General features: G+C 47.3%; 1 protein-coding gene across 6 annotated transcripts in view; it reads right to left on the bottom strand.

Annotated features, from left to right (window-relative positions):
* Positions 1-16,516, bottom strand: part of zbtb7c (zinc finger and BTB domain containing 7C) — a 156,450-nt gene that overhangs the window by 86,805 nt on the left and 53,129 nt on the right. For 3 of the 6 annotated variants that reach the window (XM_033033799.1, XM_033033842.1, XM_033033818.1), the window contains exon 1: positions 5,944-6,623. The exons of the other annotated variants lie outside the window; for them this stretch is intronic. The gene's annotated coding sequence lies outside the window, so the exon portion shown is untranslated. Of the gene's footprint in view, positions 1-5,943; positions 6,624-16,516 lie in introns of those variants that run through there. 6 annotated transcript variants of the gene reach the window in all.

Genomic DNA, 16,516 nt, shown 5'->3' with positions numbered 1-16,516 from the left:
CTATAGATAATAATAATAATAATAATAAATTTTATTTTCGGGCGCCTTTCAAAGTCTCAAGGACACCTTACAAAAATTAACAGAAGAGAAAAAAAAACATATAGTCGGAGAAAAATAAATAATAAGGACATCATCAATACACAAATTAAAGATAGAAATCGCTCCAAAAACACAAAATCAAAAAACACAATGTGAAGAGAGAGCAGCGGCAGCTAAAGCGCACCAGCGTCCACTCTCCCTTCCGACAGCCATCTTGGACACAGACTAACATGTTAACTTACACACAGAAAAATCATCCCCCCACAGTGGATACCACTGTGGGGGAAGGCACAAAGTCCAGTCCCCATCCCCAGTTCACCCAAAGTCAGGCCTATTGAGGCCACCGCTATTGACTCTACGGAGGCCCGATGTTCCTGGCCGTTCTGGCCGGGTGGTGTTTCCCCGGCGTTGGGAGAGTCCTCACAGCGGCTGGGCCACCTGGAACGGCCGCTTCCTAGCAGGGGATTGTCAGCTTCCGAAGCCGACAGGGCCGCGCCGGGTTGGAGCTCCCAGGCTCCCGCTGAGTAAGTCGGCGCCGCCCGCTCCGCTCCGCAGACCCGCAGCCCGGAGGTGTTGATCTCGGCGGTCACAGCTCACCGGAGCTCCAGCGCGTCGATCCAGCGCGGCGACCCAGGCAAGGCATCGCCCGCTCCGCTCCGCGATAGCGCTCCAGCGCTGTGCTGCCAACGAAGCCGAGGTGCTGGGCGGTCCCCGCCAGGAAACGGCGCTCCAAGCCCGCTGGTAGGCCACGAGGACGGGTCGACGGGCAGCCCGGAGAAAAAAGCTGCCTCACCGACCAGGTAGGGACCTAGAAGTATAATTACCTCCTTCCCCCCACATTAAGAAGTCCATTTCTCCAACAAACGAAGAACAAGACATACTAAAAACTTTTTTTTTAAATGAATTAAACGGATGGCTGCTGGTTAGCAGCCGCTCCCCAAGATGGCTCCTCCTTACACCATGGAGAGCATAGTGTTGGGCTGCTAATCAGACATGTTCCATCCCAGTCACTCCTTCTCCTCCCTGCTCCCGTCGAGCTAGAGGAAGCTTGAAAGTGCATATCACCAGACTCAGGAACAGTGTCTTCTCCCCTGTTATCAGGCGTTGAATGGTTCTTCCATAAACTAGAGTACTGGCCAATTTACTTCTACCTCGTTGCAAACATTAGACATTGTCTATGGAACTGATCAGCTCCAACTCTATAATCAAGTTTGCTGATGACACTGTGGTTGTGGGCCTGATCTCAGACAACGATGAGAAGGCCTACCGGGAGGAGGTGGCTGATCTGGCACTCTGGTGTCAGGGCAACAGCCTCCTCTTGAACATCAAAAAAACTAAGGAGCTGATCGTGGACATTAGGAGGGCACATCATCCGAGGACATACACACCATTGAGGATAAATGGGGATACTGTGGATAGGATGAACTGTTTTAAATACCTGGGAGTCCACATCTCTGAGGATATGCCATGGACATCACGTGCCGCAACACTCGTGAGTAATGCAAGGCAGCGCCTTTACCACCTCAGGCAATTGAGGAAATTCAGAGTGTGTCTGAGGATCCTCCAGTGCTTCTACTCAGCGGCTGTCGAAAGCATCTTGTCCGGAAATATTGCAATCTGGTTTGGGAATTGCTCTGCCCAGGACAAGTAGGCTCTGCAGAGAGTAGTGCGTTCGGCCGAACGCACTATGGGAACTACACTCATCCCCCTGCAGGAACTATACATCAGAAGGTGCAACTCCAGAGCCAACAAGATCATGAGAGACCCCTTCCACCCCAGCAACAGACTGTTCCAGCTGCTACAGTCAGGCAAATGCCTCCGTTGCCATGCTGTGAAAACGGAGAGGATGAGAAGGAGTTTCTTCCCAGAGGCCATTAGGACTGTAAACTCCTATCTCACCAGGGACTAACTTTACTGTCCAACTCTACTGTTGTGTGGTGTCTTTTTAAAATTGCTGTTTTTTTCCCCTTTTTTTCCTCCCACAAATATGTAATATGTGAATATGTGATTCTGTTCCATTCTGTTTGTAGTTTGTTTGTTTTTTTGCACAATCCGCGAGCATTGCCACTTTTCATTTCACTGCACATCTCATATGTGTATGTGACGAATAAACTTGACTTGACTTGACTACAATGCTGAGAACTATATTCTGCACTTTGTATCTTCCCCTTTGCTCGACCTATAATACTTCAATTTGACCTGATTTGTATTTATGTAAAGTATTATCTGACCTAATTAAATAGCATGCAAAACAAAGCATTTTACTGTACCTAATTTAACTAATAAACAATAATAAAACTAAACCTAAACCTATTTTCCAATTTACAGAAAAATAGACATATAAATGTAAAAGCGGAACCCTTTGTCACTCAGTGATACGTAGTTAATACATTTTGTTTGCGATCATGCATGAGGGTATCCAGAGTATCAGAGTTCTACAATCTCTCACCATTTAAATAATATGCTTTGTCAAATGGACACCTTCACATTTTGCCATATTATACACCATTAATCAGAACTATGCTCGCTCACCTAACTACCTGCCTTCTTCTCTTGAGATATAGGAACGAGTTACTCCCATTCCTGTTTTGGGGATTCAGAAGTGACTGATGAGGCCAATGTGGGAACCACAGGTTCTTCACAGATAGGGCAGGAGGTTCCTGACATTGCAGACAGGTACACGAGAGACTGCAGCTGCTGGAATTTTGAGCAAAAAACAAACCACTGGAGGAACTCAGCAGTTCAAGCAGCATCTGATTAGGAATCTGATTGTGCATCTGATTGTGGCTGATTAGGAAAAGGGGAGATGCAACGAGACCTGGGTGTCATGGTACACCAGTCATTGAAAGTAGGCATGCAGGTGCAGCAGGCAGTGAAGAAAGCAAATGGTATGTTAGCATTCATAGCAAAAGGATTTGAGTATAGGAGCAGGGAGGTTCTACTGCAGTTGTACAGGGTCTTGGTGAGACCACACCTGGAGTATTGCGTACAGTTTTGGTCTCCTAATCTGAGGAAAGACATTCTTGCCATAGAGGGAGTACAGAGAAGGTTAACCAGACTGATTCCTGGGATGGCAGGACTTTCAAATGAAGAAAGACTGGATAGACTCGGCTTGTACTCGCTAGAATTTAGAAGATTGAGGGGGGATCTTATAGAAACTTACAACATTCTTAAGGGGTTGGACAGGCTAGATGCTGGAAGATTGTTCCCGATGTTGGGGAAGTCCAGAACAAGGGGTTTAAGGATAAGGGGTAAATCTTTTGGGACGAGATGAGAAAAACATTTTTCACACAGAGAGTGGTGAATCCCTGGAATTCTCCGCCACAGAAGGTAGTTGAGGCCAGTTCATTGGCTATATTTAAGAGGGAGTTAGATGTGGCCCTTGTGGCTAAATGTTTCAGGGGGTATGGAGAGAAGGCAGGTACAGGATACTGAGTTGGATGATCAGCCATGATCATATTGAATGGCGGTGCAGGCTCGAAGGGCTGAATGACCTACTCCTGCACCTATTTTCTATGTTTCTATGTTTCTATCTATGAATGGAAATGGACACAGAACACTTCGAGTCGGGACCCTTCTCGGGCAGGCAAGGGTATAGTCTTTTGAGCTGGTATGTTCCTTCATCCACTCATGCAGGGCTTCTGTTTGCTACCAATCAAGGATTCAAGATTCACAGTAGCATCTTGAATGTTCCTTCTCCTCTTTAAACGGTTATGGAATTAGAATCGCCAGTGTTGAATTCTTCAAGGAGGCTTTAAACACATCTTTGAACCATTTCCCCAGTCAACCTGGTAATCTCTTCCCATTACAGAGCTTTGAATAAGGTTTGTTTCAAGAATCAGGTATTGGGCGTGTAAATTATGTGGATGGCCCAACACAGTCAACTGTATCTCGATGCTCGTACCTGTTGTAGTCTCCTCATATCTTCACAATTACCTTCCTATCCTTCTATGTGCCAGCAGCAACCATACTTCCCAAGTCATTTCTGTAAATTATGAAGTGCAGGGGCCCAGCACTAACTCCTGAGGCACACCATTAGTTACATCTTGCCACTGGGAATAAGACCCATTTTTGCCAACTTTCAATTTCCTGTTAGTCAGCTAATCATCTATCCATGCCAATGTGTTACTTCCTCCGCAATGAGTTTTTACTTTCTGGAATAACCTTTGATGTCGTACAAATCTAAGTATAGTGAATTCATCAGTTCCCCTTTATGAATAACATTTGTTATTTCTTCAAAAATCTCTAATAAATTAGTCGTAAGACTTTCCTTTACCAAAACCCCAAGTTGACTTTGCCCAAATTCTCTTAATGTCCTGTTATACATATTTAATGATAACTTCTCTAACATTTTCCCTGTGACAGAGGCTAAGCTACCTGAGGTCTTCTTTCCTGCATTCTGTCTCAATCATTCACTTTTTGATTCACATTAATTCTGTCTCATTCATTCACTTTTTGAGTTAAGCAGTTATATGTGGCATTTTTGATCTAATGAAATTTCCCTTAAATTTGGGGGATTTTAGAAAATTAAAACTTACACATCCCTTTGAACAGGCAGTAAATTCTGAAACATGAAACTGTGATTAGAAAACATCGGGGGAACTGCTCAGCATAATGGCTGGCGAGGCATTTCCAAAGCTTAATTGTATCTTCTTTAAAGGTATACATCCTCCAAGTGCATTAACCCTGTATTAAAGCAATTTATCCGCACCCAGTGTAACCTGTCAAAAATTCTTATACTGTGTCATCCTCTTCTGAGAACAGTTAAGATGAGGATTGAGCATCATTGGACCAGTCTGTGGCTGTACCACTCCACAGGTCATTACATCATTCTACTCCGATGCTAGTCATAGTAAATGCCATTTATGACCTCAAATAAGGTGTTTTCTGTCCTTTGGCAAAGATTCTGACCTTAATGGTTTTGACATTAAGCTGCAGGAGTGGCCACGGACTTATGAGGCAACAATGTGTTCAGAGACTTGAAAGAAAAGTTGCAAAAGGAATGAAAGTTCATAAGGGCAGAGAAGACAAGGAGGGTGTGTATTTTGACTAATAGCCTGATGGTTTGAAAGGGTGGGATGCAGCACCTGCAAAAAGCAAAGTTATGCAATCGACAGTTTAGTTGGAATAGAGTCAAGGGAACAGTAGGTGGGCCGTTGACAGGCTGAGTTTGAACAGGGAAAAAGAAGAGAACACTGCAAATGTTATGTATTCAGGAACAGGGCAAGGGCGGGGAGAATCTTGATGGATTAGGAGAAGGGAAGGATGTGACAGAGGAGGCTGAATGGATCATCTCAAACTTAGCTGTTAAAGAAGACATTAACCAGCTTACTACACATAGCACTAAATAACAAGTTTTCTTAGGATCTTTCAGTTGGCAAGCAACATGCAACAGGCAGTAACCTTAAAGTGTTAAATGTATGCTACATCAAGACTGTACTCAAAATATGACTCAAAGTATTTACAGTGTTTTATTAGTTATTCAAAAGCATGGTGCTTTCCACGGTGAGATACTGCTTTTGTTAGTATGGAAAGGGAACAATCACGCTCTCTTCTGAATGGAAAATAATAAGCTCCAGATTTCAAATTGCATCCCTCTCACAGTGATTCCTGTCTAATATTTCACATTGCAGGATGAATTAAATTGTTTCATTTCCATCCTCAGTACACTAGCCTCATCTGGGAACAACATATATTTATATGTTTTAATCACTTCAACTAATTTTATTGAAAAGACCCACATGGAATAATTAAAAATCGTAACTTTTGTCAGGTTTACCAAGATTCAATTATCCTTGCTTAGACATATTAAAGACGTAAACTTTGTTCTGCTGAAAGATCTATATACAATGGTGCTTAAAATAAAGTTACTGTGTACTGAGAACAAATATTAGAAAGACTTACAGTAGAGTTGGTGCCTTCAGACACACGCAAGCTCCTTTTTGTAGGAATCACTGGCCCAAAAGGCAGAGACGCATACACACAATGACAAGATGAGTGGGAGCAAGTGAGACCCACAGCTTTGCATGCTATACAGCAGCCTGCAGTTCTTCTCACCTGTCCTCTCGGCAGGAAAGGCACAGTGCCAGTGACAAGAGGATAAGGGAAAGGGTTGGTCCCAGTACTTAAGGAAAGAAACCACAGGGCGGTGGCAAGGAAAAAGGATAAAGGCCAATTTTTTGAATATGCATATAGAAATTTTTTTTTAATCCAGAAATATAGTTTGAATGGCAAAATTTAAATTGGTATGTGTGGTCAACCGCTGTTCATGAGAGAGAAAGTCAAAATGGCTGGATTTTAAAATGTGAAGTTAAAAGTGAAAATCTGCCTGCATACATTACAGTGGGAAGAATTGAAATATGTCCAAGGATTGCAGAACTGGCTTTAGCCCGTGGCAATTAAGGAAGGGCGTGATGTAGTTTATAATCTGGCGGAACACCCTCCCTCTTTTTGTTCCTTCTGCCCAGTGAATATGTCCTATCCACAGTACCCTCGGAAAAATACCTGAAAATAAATACTAAATACCTAACTAAATGCAATCCTAATACATTGTCCAGAATTACAGTGTTGCAAAGCGCTGCTGCAGTAGCAGCAGCTTTTAAAGGCAGTACCAGTGGTACTCAACAGTGACAAATGCTGCCAAGAATACGCCCCTCTGCTGCCATGCAGTTTGAACTGGATTGCCACACCTCTCATTTTTCTGGCATCCCCTTTAGTGCTTTTGCAGCCTTTTGCATGAGAAGACAGAATTAGGAATGTGATCTAACCACATGACACCAGATATTAACTCACGACCACTCCCACCCCCTACTCTCTATTAACAGTCTCTCTTATTAAGCTGGAATGTTTTTTCACTCTCTCCTACACATTTTCGCACAGCTAAAGCCATGCACTGTACTTGTAACACGCCCAGGTTAGGAGGTGGGCTGTTCAGGGTTGGCTTCATTAACGCTTGCAGTGCTGCTGCACTTTGCAATGCTCAAGCCATCCGGTAGATACTCAGTGAGACAGAACTATTGACGTTTGTACATTTTATAAAATTGATTTATGAAATGCAGGCAGCATTTAATGCCTACCCCTAATTACTCTTGAGAAAACAGTGATAAGAACAACATATGCACATAAGAAAATAGGAGCATGTTTGCCAATTAGTCCCACAAGCCTGCTCCATCTTTCAATGTGATCACGGCTGATCTGTCCCAGGCCTCTTTTCTTCTGTGCCAGTTCTCCATAGCCCTCAATTCCCCATCATTTCAAAAATGTGTCTTTCTTCTTTACTTACCACCACTGATCTAGCCCCCACATATATATATAAGGGAGAGAATTCCAGCAATTCACCATCCACGAACCATCATTTCGGGAGCTGCAAAATGAGCTGCAGCGCAAAGGCGGGCAGAATCGCTGGCAACAATGGAGCCTTCCCTGACACCTGCTTTACACAGTAGGTCGGTGGAAGAACATCACTCACCCTGTCAGTCTGGCGTGCACTAATGTCTACTATTACTGTGGCAGACATAAGACCAGCCTTCCTAAGAGTGAATCCGTGGTGCCAGAGAAAAGTAAGATAGCATGCCTTAATGACTGCCATCCAGTTGCTCTGACATCCACCACCATGAAGTGCTTCGAGAGACTGGTGATGACGCACATTAACTCCAATCTCCAAGCCAGCCTTGATCCACTGCAGTTTGCTAAATGTCGCAAAACAGATCCATAGCAGACACCATCTCCCAAGCTCCCAACTCATCTCTGGAGCACCTAGACAAATAGACTCCTATGTTAGACTCCTATTTATCGACTATAGCTTCACATTCAACATCATAATTCAATTCAAACTCATCTCCAAACTCCTGTACTTGGGAAACAGCATCCCACCCCCCTCTGCCACTGGATCCTGGGCTTTCTGACCCACAGACCACAATCAGTGAGAATAGAATAGAATAGAATGCCTTTTATTGTCATTCAAACAAACAAAAGTTTGAACAAAATTTCATTCCCTGCTGTCATAACAAGAAAAAAAAGAGAAGAAAAAACCACACAAATAACACAGTTTCACACAAACATCCATCACAGCGAATCTCCAAACACCTCCTTACTGTGATGGAAGGCAAAAGTCTTATCTCTTCCCTGTTCTTCTCCTGATGGTCAGGCAGTCAAACTGCTGCATCGAGGTGATCGAGGCTCTTGATGTTAAAGCCCCCGGCAGGCGATGGTAATTCCCACGGCCAATTAAGTCGCGCCGGGCGATGAAAGGCCCTGCGACGGGTCGGTTCAAACCCCGCAATTCAGGAACTTGCCGTTGCGGGAGCTCCCGAAAATCGGTCCCCTACCAGGGACCTGCAAGCTCCCGATGTTAACGTCCGCAGGGCCTGCGGCCGAAGCCTCCGAAGCTCCGAAGTCGGGTCGCAGCCACAGCGCCACCACAGCCTCTGAAGTCAGCCAGTTCCATGATGGTAAGTCCACAGGCTCTGCGACCGGAGCCATCAGATCGATTCCAGTTGGAGGCCGCCAGCTCCACGATATTAGGTCCCAGCGAAATGGAGACATGACACGAAAAAGGTCGCGCCCCCATTCAAGGAAGAGATTTTAAAAGTTTCCCCCACACCCCCACATATACACACCTAAAAATAAACCAAAAACATACCCCTAACAAGATTTAAAAAAAGACAAAAAGATAAAAGACAAATGGACTGCAGGCGAGCCGCAGCTGCTTAGGCTTCTGAATGGGTAACAGCATCTCCGCCACAATAATTCTCAACATGGGTGCCCCGCATGGATATGTTCGCTGTACCCCAACAAAATATTTCCTATACGCTCACAACTGTATGGCAAAATTTGGCCAAATCCATCCACAAGTTTGCAAATGACACAATGGACAATGATGAAGGGGAGCACAGGAATGGGATAGAGAATGTAGTAAAACATAGTGCCTGGACAAAAAACCCTCTACCAATATGAGCAAGACAAAGGAGCTAGTTATCTTGTTCGGGAAAAGAGGGAGATCTACAATAATTATAGGCAGCATGAAGTAAATGAGGTGCTTGTGGAGTATAAGGAATGTAAAAAGAATCTTAAGAAAGAAATTAGAAAAGCTAAAAGAAGATATGAGGTTGCTTTGGCAAGTAAGGTGAAAGTAAATCCAAAGGGTTTCTACAGCTATATTAATAGCAAAAGGATAACGAGGGATAAAATTGGTCCATTGGAGAAACAGAGTGGGCAGCTATCTGCAGAGCCAAAAGAGATGGGGGAGATATTGAACAATTTCTTTTCTTCGGTATTCACCAAGGAGAAGGATATTGAATTATGTGAGGTAAGGGAAACGAGTAGAGTAGTTATGGATACTATGAGTTTCAAAGTAAAAGAAGTACTGACACTTTTGAAAAATATAAAATTGGATAAGTCTCCAGGTCCTGACAGGATATTCCCTAGGACATTGAGGGAAGTTAGTGTAGAAATAGCCGGGGCTATGACAGAAATATTTCAAATGTCATTAGAAACGGGAATAGTCCCCGAGGATTGGCGTACTGCGCATGTTGTTCCATTGTTTAAAAAGGGTTCTAAGAGTAAACCTAGCAATTATAGACCTGTTAGTTTGACTTCAGTGGTGGGCAAATTAATGGAAAAGATACTTAGAGATAATATATATAAGCATCTGGATAAACAGGGTCTGATTAGGAACAGTCAACATGGATTTGTGCCTGGAAGGTCATGTTTGACTAATCTTCTTGAATTTTTTGAAGAGGTTACTAGGGAAATTGACGAGGGTAAAGCAGTGGATGTTGTCTATATGGACTTTAGTAAGGCCTTTGACAAGGTTCCTCATGGAAGGTTGGTTAAGAAGGTTCGGCGCGGACTTGTAGGGCCGAGATGGCCTGTTTCCGTGCTGTAATTGTTATATGGTTATATGGTTATATGGATTAAAGATGTGATTTTTAAGCAGTGGGGTCAAGATGGAAGGGCCTTGTAAATCAAAGTTTTTCCTAAATTGACTCCATATCTTGAGCGAGAGGGACACAATTGGGCCTGCACCCGCAGATGTTATAGAAAGGGGGAGTTGAGAGCATAGGACAGACCGCAACGGGAGATGTGAACTCGCCTTTTCCATGTGTACCCAGGTCGGTAGGTGGTCGCAATCATCATTCATCCAGTACAGGATTTTTTGCAAGTTAGCAGTCCAGTAGTATCGCCTAAAGTCAGGAAGTGCCAAACCGCCGTCACTCTTAGGAGACTGTAGTAGCGTCTTTCGAATTCTGGCCGGTTTGCTACCCCATAAAAATTTAGATATTCTCCTTTCTAATTTATCAAAAAAAGATTTAGTGATAAATATAGGAAAATGCTGGAAAAGGTACAGGAATTTGGGTAGGACGACCATCTTGACCAAATTCCAGTGAATATAAGCCCAGTCGATCCATGTCAGTCCCGCCATCCCGGGAATTAGCCTGGTGAACCTACGCTGCACTCCCTCAATAGCAAGACTGTCCTTCCACAAAATAGAATACTGCACACAATACTCCAGTTGTGGTCTCACCAGGGCCCTGAACAACTGCAGTAGGACCTCCTTGCTTCTATATTCAAATTCTCTCGCTATGAAGGCCAACATGCCATTTGCTTTCTTCACTGCCTGCTGACCTGCATGCTTACTTTCAGTGACTGATGGACAAGGACACCTAGATCTCATTGCAGCTCTCCTTTTCCTAATCTGACACCATTCAGATTATAATCTGCTTCTTGTTCTTGCCACCAAAGTGGATTATATCACAATTATACACATTATACTGCATCTGCCATGCATCTGTGCACTCTCCCTTATCCATTGTACGTGTTACATCCTAAAAATATTCCAGATGATTATTCAAGCATGATTTCCCCTTCATAAATCCATGCTGATTATGACCGATCCTGTCACTGCTTTCCAAATGCGCTGCTATTACATCTTTAATAATCGACTCAAGCATCTTCCCCACTACTGATGTCAGACTATAATTGCCTGTTTTCTCTTTCCCTCCTTCCTTAAAAAGTGCGGTTATATTGGTCACCCTCCAGTCCACAGGAACTGATCCAGAATCTATAGAACATTGGAAAATGATCACCAATGCATCCACGATTTCTAGGGCCACCTACTCGAGTACTCTGGGATGCAGGCCGTCTGTATCTGCCTTCAGTCCCAACAGTTTCCCTAACACCATTTCTTGACTAATGTTCATGCTCGGAGGAGGAGCCATCTTCGGGAACGGCTGCTAACCAGCAGCCGTCCGTTTAATCCATTTTTTTTCCCAGTTTTTAGTAAGTCTTGTTTTTCGTTTGTAGGAGAAATGGACTTCTTAATGTGGGGGGAAGGAGGTAATCTTACTTCTAGGTCCCTACCTGGTCGGTGAGGCAGCTTTTTCTCCGGGCTGCCCGTCGACCCGTCCTCGTGGCCTACCAGCGGGCTTGGAGCGCCGTTTCCTGGCGTGGACCGCCCAGCACCTCGGCTTCATTGGCGGCACAGCGCTGAAGCGCTATCGTGGAGCGGAGCGGGCGATGCCTTGCCTTGGTCGCCGCGCTGGATCGACGCGCTGGAGCTCCGGTGACCAATCGGGCCTCCGTAGAGGCAATAGCGGTGGCCTCAATAGGCCTGACGTTTGGGAGAACTGGGGTTGGGGACTGGACTTTGTGCCTTCCCCCACAGTGGTTACCACTGTGGGGGGATGATTTTTCTGTGTGTAGTTACTATGTTAGTCTGTGTCCAAGATGGCTGTCGGAAGGGAGAGTGGACGCTGGCGCGCTTTAGCTGCCGCTGCTCTCTCTTCACATTGTGTTTTTTGATTTTTTTGATTTTGTGTCTTTGGAGCGATTTCTATCTTTAATTTGTATATTGATGATGTCCTTATTATTTATTTTTCTCCGACTATATGTTTTTTTCTCTTCTGTTAATCTTTGTAAGGTGTCCTTGAGATTTGAAAGGCGCCTGAAAATAAAATTTATTATTATTATTATTATTATTATTAATGTGGATCTCTTCAGTTCCTCCCTCCCGCTAGATCCTCAGTCCCCTAGTATTTCAGGGAGATTGTTTGTGTCTTCCTTATTGAAGACAGAACCAAAGTAATTGTTTAACTGGTCAGCCATTTCCTTGTTTCCCATTATAAATTCACCTGTTTCTGACTGTAAGGGACCTATATTTGACTTCACTAATCTTTTCCTTTTCACATATCTATAGAAGCTTTCAGTCAGATTTTATATTCCCGCAAGCTTTCTTTCATGCTCTATTCTCCCCCTCTTAATTAACCCCTTTGTCCTCCTCTGTTGAATTCTAAATTTCCCCCAGTCCTCCTGTTTACTGCTTCCCCTGGCCATTTATACGCCTCTTCCTTGGGTTTGACACTATCTCTAATTTCACTTGTTAGCCACGGTTGAGCCGCCTACCCTGTTTTATTTTTACACCAGACAGGGATGAACAATTGTTGTAATTCATGCACGCGATCCTTAAATCTTTGCCATTGCGTATCCACCGTCAACCCTTTAAGTATCACTAGACCAAGTGCAGACCCGTTGGGTCTGTTCCCTCAACGTGCGGTTGCGGGGGGTGGGGGGGGCAGGGTGGGGGCGGCATGTGGCATGACCCACACTAACTACCACCCTGCACACATGCTAACTACCCCCCTTGATATTATATTAATATTATTAATTTGCTCCTTTTACCCCATAACCACCCTATCCACTGACGCATAGCCCCCAACTCGCAAGCGCGTCTAGAGAGGGGGGGGAAGTAGAGAATGAGGGCAGAGAGAGAATGGGGAGAGACAGAAATAGAGGGACAGGGACAGAAGGGCAAGAGACAGAGGGAGAGGATGGTGGAGGGGAGGAGAGGATGGGTGAGTGAGGGGAGGAGGGTGGGGAGAGGGAGATGGGGAGAGAGTGGAGAGGGGGAGGGGGAGATGGAGATGGGGAGAGGGAGAGTGTGGGGAGGGGGAGGGGGAAGTGAGAGAGAGGGGGATGTGGATGGGGGAGGTCAGGAGAGCGGGGAGGGTGAAGGGGAGACAGGAGTAGGGGAAGGAGGTGGTAGAGGGGTAGGGGGGGAAGGGTGGGTGAGGGGGGTAGAGAGGGGTGAGGGAAGGGGAGGGGAGAGGGGAAGAGGGGGAGGGGAGAGGAGAGGTGTGGGGGAGAAGGGGGGAGGAGGGGGAGAGGGGAGGGGGGAGGGGGAGGAAGAGGGAGGGGAGAGGTGGAGAGAGAGTGGAGGGGGAGAGATAGTGGAGAGAGTGGAGGGGGAGAGAGAGGAGGGGGAGAGAGAGGAGGGGGAGAGAGAGAGAAGGGGGGAGAGAAAGAAGGGGGAGAGGGGGAGAGGCACGGGGGTGGAAGGGAGGGAGGGAGGGGGAGAGATCTCCCACCCCTGTCCCATTGTGATATCATATGTAAATTAGATCCATTGTGATTAGACATCTGTGAGATGGCACTGTGACTCATGCAGCAGTTTGATTTTAGTGGGACCACGTGAAGGTTCCAATCTCCCATCCCAGTCCCATTGTGATGTGATATATGTAAATGAGATCCATTGTGATTGAACATCTGTGAGGTGGCACTGTGACTCATGCATCAGTTTGATTTTTAATTTTTTTGATGTTTTGCGAACAATTTTATTCAAAATCTGGGGAAATAATTGAACAAATCGTGGGGGGGGGGGGGGGGAGGGTGAGAGGGTGTAGTGGGCGGGTGGGAGTGAGCCTGTGGGCCGCGAGCGAGGCACAGAGCGATCTGAGGACGGTGAAAAGCAGCGGGGGGAGGGAGCCAGCGTGACAGAGCCGGGCCGGGGGGAGGGAAAGTGGAGGAGAGCCGGGCGGTAGCAGCCGTTATCGTCGCGCGGGGCATGCGATGAGAAGGTGGTCCTGGCGGCCATGACTCCCTCTGGATCTTTTGTCCGCAGCACAGCGGGAGGCGAAAAAATGACTGAGATGGGGCGGGGGGGGGGGGGGGAGAGGAGGGTGGTGGAAAGTGCGCTTGCGCGCTGAGAGCATCTGCTTTAATCGAGAGCGGGCGGGAGGGGGGGGGCGGTGCCACGAGCAAGGGCATTGTGACGTCCGCAGCTGCCGCAGCACTTTGATTTTAAAAAACTGTCCGTTTTGTGAACAATTTTATTGAAAATGTGGGGAGATAAATGACCAAATTTACAGAGCAGTGCATTTATGAAATCGTAAGTTAAATCCCTACCGAAATTGTAAAAATCTCCGCATTTTTACGTCTGGTTTTCGAGGAGATACATTTCACATGCAAAATAACACACGCATTCACACACACACACAGTTTTAAAAGTATACTAGACCAAGTGACCTGGGGGGGGGGGGGGGGGGGGCATGCGGCGTCACACACACTAATCACCCTCCTTGATATTATATTAATATTATTAATTTGCTCCTTTTACCCCATAACCGCCCTATCCACTGACGCATAGCCCCAACTCACAGGCGCGTCTATAGAGGGGGGGGGGGGGGGGGTAGAGAGAGATGGGAGGAGAGGAGAAGAGAGAGAGAGGGGGGCGGAGAGTGGGGGGTAAGGGAAGGGGAGACAAGGGGTGGGAAGGGCCGGCCAATCGAGAGGGGGGAGAGAGAGAGGGGATGTGGAGAGAGGGGGGAGGGGAGAGAGGGGGGAGGGGAGAGAGGGGAGGGGTGTAGAGAGGGGAGGGGGGCTAGAGGGGGAGAGAGGAGAGAGGAGAGAGGGGGGGAGAGAGGGGAGGGGGAGAAGGGAGGGAGGGAGAAGGGAGGGGGGAGAAGGGAAGGGGAGAGAGGGAGGGGGGGAGAAAGGAGGGGGAAAGAAGAGAGGGAGGAGAGGGGTAGGGCCGCCCAGCAGCCGTCGGCCTCAGAGTGAGCCTCAGCTCGATGGCCTCGCATCCTCGGTGCATCCTCTCTGTACCCCCGGAGCCAGCCGGCTATGTCTGGGTCGTCACAGAGGACCGATTCCCAAAAGCCTCAGACCCCGAGTACGGGGAGGGGGGGGGGGGGAGGGGGAGGGTGGAGTGGGCGGGCGGGCGTGGTCCCGAGTGAGCCTGCGGGCCGCCAGCGAGGCACGGAGCGATCTGAGGACGGCGAAAAGCAGCGGGGGGACCAGCCGATCGTGGCTTCCGCCAGCGTGACAGAGCTGGGCCGGGGAGGTGTGGAGGAGAGCGGTCAGCAGCAGCCGTTATCGTCACGCGGGGCACGCGATGAGAAGGTGGCTCTGGCGGCCTATACTCCCTCTGGATCTTTGGTCCGCAGCACAGCGGGAGGCGAAATAATGACTGAAGGGGGGGGGGGGGGTGAAGGGTGGTGGAAAGTGCGCCTGCGTGTTGAGAGCGTCTGCATTAATCGAGTGCATTGTGACGTCCGCAGCTGTCGCAACGGGTTGATTTTTTAAAAACAGTCCGTTTTGTAATCTACTCTATTAAAAATCTGGGGAAATAATTGATGAAATTTAGGGAGGAGTCAGTTTGCGAAATCATAAGATAAATCGCTACCGAAATATGTAAAAATCTCTGCGTATTTTCGTCTGGTTTTCAAGAAAATACGTTTCAAAGGCAAAATACACACACACACACAGAGTTTTAATAGATACTAGACCAAGTGCAGACCCGTTGGGTCTGTTCCCCCAATGCGCGGTTGCGAGGGGAGGGGGCGGCCTGAGGCATCACACACACACTAACCAACCTTTCTCACACACGCACACACTAACCACCCCTCACACACTCACACACTGACCACCCCCATTGATATAATATTAATATTATTAATTCACTCCTTTTACCCCATGCCCTGCCCTATCCACTCACACATAGCCCCCAATTCGCAGAGGGGGACACGGAGGCACACAGAGAGGGTCAAGGAGGCACAGAGAGGGAGGCACACAGAGAGGGACACATAGAGAGGGGCACAGAAAGGGACACAGAGGCAGGGGAGCTTCCTGCCTTTTGGAGCTGGGGTTTCCGATTTGTGGCGTCTTTTGAGCGGGCGACCCTGCTGGTGCGAGCGGAGTGGACGATCAAAAGCAGCAGATGGCCGGCCGATCGAGAGAGAGAGAGAGGAAGGGGAGAGAGGGGAGTGGAAGAGAGGGGAAGGGGAGAGAGGGGGGAGGGGAGAGAGGGGAGTGGGAGAAGGGAGGGGGGAAGAAGGGAGGGAGGAGAGGGTAGGGCCGCCCAGCAGCCGTCGGCCTCAGAGGGGGGGGGGAGAGGGCGGGCGGGCGTGATCCTGTGCGCCTACGGGCCGCCAGCGAGGACGGCGAAAAGCAGCGGGGGGACCAGCCGATCTGTGGCCAGCGTGACAGAGCCGGGCCGGGGGGGAAGTGAAGTAGAGTCAGGCGACAGCAGCCATTATCGTTGCGCGAGGCACGCGATGTAAAGGTGGCCAGCGGGAGACGAAAAAATGACTGAGTGGGGGGGGATGCAGGATTTTATTAAAAATGTGTACAGAAAAAAGACTAAATTTAATGAGGAATGGATTTGCGAATGTAAAAGTAAAATCGCTAGCGAAATGGTAAA

Source organism: Amblyraja radiata, chromosome 1, assembly GCF_010909765.2.
Source record: "Amblyraja radiata isolate CabotCenter1 chromosome 1, sAmbRad1.1.pri, whole genome shotgun sequence".
NCBI lineage: Eukaryota > Metazoa > Chordata > Chondrichthyes > Rajiformes > Rajidae > Amblyraja > Amblyraja radiata.
The sequence above is the reverse complement of the archived record's forward strand: the minus strand, read 5'-3'. Positions and strand labels throughout refer to the sequence as shown.